This window comes from Aethalodelphis obliquidens, unplaced genomic scaffold (assembly GCF_003676395.1).
Source record: "Aethalodelphis obliquidens isolate GAN/ISIS:26980383/991018 unplaced genomic scaffold, ASM367639v1 scaffold93, whole genome shotgun sequence".
NCBI lineage: Eukaryota > Metazoa > Chordata > Mammalia > Artiodactyla > Delphinidae > Aethalodelphis > Aethalodelphis obliquidens.
The window spans coordinates 5,261,532-5,266,430 of NW_020838037.1; the positions used below are offsets into that span (position 1 = coordinate 5,261,532).

The window sequence follows — 4,899 nt, forward strand, 5'->3', positions numbered from 1 at the left end:
ATTACACATCCAAGAGAAGATGTCCAATTAGGTAGTAGATATAAAAGCCAGAGTTCAAGGAAGAATTTGGAGCTAGAAACTTGGGAGTCATAGATAGCCCTTATATTGTTATCTACAATGTTTTGAGTCCCTTTCCCCCAGGAAACTCGGGGAAAAAGGATTATAAAAGAATATGGAAGCTGATAAAATCAAGTTTTTTAATCACCATCCAGTGCTCAGTCTACTAATCCATTCTTCTTCTCCTCTTCAAGAATGTGGTTTAATTTTCAACAAGAATTTTCGAGGTTTTGAGGGGTTTTCTCCCTTGATATTTACATTTCTTGGTACAAAAATCAAAGAATAAATCACAAAATACAAAATCTTAAGGATTGCTCTTCTGGAAGAAAGTTGTTGGTAGCTTAGGACTTTCTTTAAAAGGTTAAAAAAGAAGTTTCAAGATTTTTTTTAAAAACTCCATTTTGTTCTTATAGTGAAAACACTTCTATTTTTAATCTTACCAAGCCTTACAGAGAAAGTGACTAGCAAGTTCTCTACAACATTCTTCTGTCTTTGCCTGAAAGCCAGAGTCAATTTGTCTTTACCTCAGTCAAGGCCTTCCCCAGTACCCAAGTCAATCTTCAAAACAACCATTATGCCTGGAACCTCAGTCCAGCCATCAGTGGCGCTCATATCAGAAGGGCCAGTCTTGCTCTCCAGTGGACCAGTATACTAAGGGTTAGGATGAATCCAGAGATGTACACCTTCTTCTGCCTAACCCAGTGTGTGCAAACAGGCCCTTGCCTCAGTGTTTGTTCCCAGTACACAGATTCATAACCCTACTTTGGCTGAACCCCCAGATCCCTTGGCTGGTGTCCTAGAATTATATTTAGTACCATAGTTTTTCAAGCATCATTACATACCTAATCTGCTTTGAGACTTACAGTAACCCTGAGAGGTATTATTACTTCCACGGTCACAAGGGTAAGACTAGAAATGTACATGAATGTGTACAGAGAGTAAGATCAATGCTAACTAATTGCCAAGCAAGTAGCACGAACCACACATGCTACAGAAACCCAAATAAGGAAAAGGTGGCAAGAAAGAAGGAAAGAGGAGGGGCTTCCCAGGTGGCACAGCGGTTGAGAGTCCGCCTGCCGATGCAGGGGACACGGGGTTCATGCCCCAGTCCGGGAGGATCCCACATGCCGCGGAGCGGCTGGGCCCGTGGGCCACGGCTGCTGAGCCTGCGCGTCCGGAGCCTGTGCTCCGCAACGGGAGGGGCCACAGTGGTGAGAGACCCGCGTACCGGAAAAAAAAAAAAAAAAGGAGAAAAGGAGTCTCAGATTTTCCTTCCTACAAGTGAACCTGAAGTTCAATTCTGTTATTTTCATAATATTAATACTCGAAAGTGGTTAGGTTTAACTGCCAGGACTTTCACGTCCCATAAACACAACTACATAATCAATCTCCTTCTCTGTATCTCTCTCTCCTTCCCTCTCTCCCCCTACTCTCGCTCTTTGCTAATTATAGGCTAGTCACAAAAATATGTGAATAAGTTTCAGCCAGATCAAATTTAGTTTGAAAGCCTGAAACCTAAATAGGTTACATGCATATGAACGGAAATTTCACTGTATTTGAAGCAGGCTTCAAACTACTACAGAAAGTAAAGGCTGTTCCGGAAAGTATATCACATGAAAAACTCTAGCAATCTGATTCTGGGGTCTTTCAATATTTCTCTATGTGGTCTTGGTGGTGCTGTGTGCAGGGATCATGCACAGTACCCTGCTTTTGCTCCCGACACCTCAGAAGTGGCAGTTGGGTTTTGGCCTTTTTGTATCTTATTGTTCATAATTTGCCCCAACTGCACATGCAAGCAATTATTTTTAGTCCCTTATAGGTTTCTTTGTATTCTGTTGCTGGAGGAGACATTTTCCCAGGTGCAAGCACTCCAGTAAAGGTCCCAGTTCCCAGGTCCCAGCCTATCTCACAGACATAGGTTTTTAGCATGTGAACTTTCTTTTGGACATCTTTTCTCTCCTCAGATGCCTCACTTATTTGCTCTGTGAGTTCATATTTTCATGGATTATCAGTGTCCCTAGCTGGGGGAGGGATGAGGGCCTTCATCTTAGTTTGTGCCTTCTTGCCTAGTTTAGGGGCCAGGAAGAAATTGAAGCACCTCAGGACAGGAAGCTTGGTGTTGGAAGTCTGGACTCAGCCACTCTCATATCTCAACCTGATCAGTGGATCCTCCCCTCAGGGACACCTCAGAAATTCAACATCAGGTTCTGAGAATTTCTGAGGGCTGCTGCTATTTCTGTAATTTTCTAATGTCTAGTCTGGGGAGGAGTGAGAGAAGTTATTTTTCAGGAACTGGTCAGGCTGACTATATATCCTGTTACTGACTTCCCATCTTTGCTGGCATTCAGCCTCAATTCCATATTAATTTATTCAAAAATATTTATTGAGCATCTACTTGGCTCTTGGATTATGTCAGCAAATGAAACAAAAGCCCTTGCCCTCATGGAGCTTCCCATGTGCCTGAGAAAGACAGGCAATAAACAGTAGACATAATAAGTGATTAAATTATATAGTATGTTAGAAGATGATAAGTTCTATAGGAAAAATACTTGTAAGGCAGTGTCAGGCAATTGGGAATCAGGGGTTAAGGTGTAGTTCTTAACTTGAAGTGTTCTAAGTCAGGGAAGGACTCACTGAGAAAGTACAAATTAACTAGTATGTTCATGAGAAAACAAACTCACTTCTTATTTTAAAATAAAGTGTATTCTTGTATTATACTTAACACTAATAAATCAGAGAAGACTTAGCTTTTTTCATAAAACCAAGATTATTAAACCATTCTGATTTGCCAGAGACTTACCGTTATTATGTGAACTTAAATTCTTAAGATGTTTCTGAGTTAATAGTATCTGTAAAAAAGAATTTAAAAAAATAATACATTTTCTATATTAAAACTACTTTTCTCATTTTCTGTGAATTTGGGACATATTAAGATTATGTAAGGATCCCGGTGCCAGATCCAGCATCCGAGAGCAGAGTTCCCCAACCCTTGGGCCGCAGACCAGTACCAGGCCGTGGCCTGTTAGGAACCAGGCCGGACAGCAGGAGGTGAGCAGTGGGCGAGTGAGTGGAGCTTCATCTGCCTCTCCCCATTGCTCACATCACCACCTGAACCATCACTCGCATTACCTCCTGAACCACTCCCCCACCTTCGGTGGAAAAATTGTCTTCCACGAAACTGACCCCTGGTGCCAAAAAGTTAGGGACCGCTGTCTTAGAGGAACCATGTCCTGCAGCTTTGGGTGCCACCTGTTGTGCCAGGAGGATGCCACTGCACAAGAGGAGACGCCATTTGAATTCTCTGTGAATGTTTGGAGGAGGAATGCCAGAGCTACCAGCTGAAAACTATCCAAACAAAAGATATATGTAGGCTGGGGACCCTGAATCACCTCCCGCAGGATGGACTTTCTGGTTCTCTTCTTGTTCTACCTGGCTTTGGTGCTGATTGGTGTTGTTACAATCTGCATCTGCTCAAAAACCCATTGCTTGAAAGGCCTGGTCAGAGGAGGAGCACAGATTCTTTTTCCTGTATGATTCCAGAATGCTTTTGGACAGCCATAGTAAGATTGCTTCATTACCACTTTCATACATGGAACCACACCTTCGTTATCCTGCATCTCATCTTGCAAGGGATAGTTTATGCCAAATACACCTGGGAAATATTTTGCCTTTGTCAAGAGCTGGAGTTCTCCTTGTATTACCTTTTTCTGCCTTATCTGCTGCTGGTTGTAAACCTGTTTTTTTTGTTTGTTTTTGCCCTAAGTTGTGTAACCAACCCCGGTACCATAACAAAAGCAAACGAATTACTGTTTCTTCAAGTTTATGAATTCGATGAAGTGATGTTCCCAAAGAACGTGAAGCGCTCCACATGTGATTTAAGGAAACCAGCATGATCCAAGCACTGCAGCATGTATAACTGGTGTGTACATCAGTTTGACCATCACTGTGTGTGGGTGAACAACTGCATTGGGGCCTGGAACACCAGGTACTTCCTCTTCTTCCTCTTGATGGTGACAGCCTAAGCTGCCACCACGGCTGTGGAGAGCACTGTTTCTGGACCAGTTGGTGGTGTCTGACTTGTACCTGGAGACTTACGTCGATGACCTTGGACACTTGCAGGTTGTTGACACTGTCTTTCTTATTCAGCACCTGTTCCTGACCTTCCCAAGGATTGTCTTCTTGTTGGGGTTTGTTGTGGTGCTGAGCTTCCTCTGGGGAGCTACCCGTGTTCTGTCTGTACTTAGCCGCCACAAGTGGTAGAGAGGTGACCGAGCCTGGTGCCAACATTGCTCCTAGATGGCCTGGCCCCCATCAGCAGAGCCCGAGGTTTACCACAACATTCACTTCCATGGGCTTTGGAGTAACCTTCAAGAGATCTCTCTACCTGCTGCTGCACATTATGAAAGAAAGAAGAAATAAGGATGGGAAGAATGTGAACTTATGGCTTCAGTCTCACACCTCAGCCCAGTCGAGGATAAACACAGAAATACAAAGACAAACTGGTCTCGATCTTAAAGAGTTATCCTCTTTCCCAGGGGGCACAAAATTCTGAATTGATGTGAGCTCATGAAAATATAGATGAACAGAAAAACAAACAAAAAAGACTAACCAATCAGTTTCTCTGTTGTTTCTCACACAACAGAGAATTCATCTGCATCATCTAGAAACATCATCAAATGGTTATGCTATAAAACCAAATTTCCAGTCACTGTTGCAACCACTTGGGAATATATTGTTGACTATGGGAAAGTCAGAAAAAAAAAATCAGTAGACAGAGAAGAAAAACTAGAGAAACAGAGTAAGCAAAGCTAAAATTCTATCGTTACTTGGAATTCACTCTGG

General features: G+C 42.7%; 1 pseudogene; it reads left to right on the top strand.

The window, feature by feature from the left end:
• The first annotated feature begins 3,456 nt into the window (after positions 1-3,456).
• On the top strand, positions 3,457-4,476 carry LOC113614315 (putative palmitoyltransferase ZDHHC4 pseudogene; annotated as a pseudogene).
• The last annotated feature ends 423 nt before the right edge of the window (positions 4,477-4,899 follow it).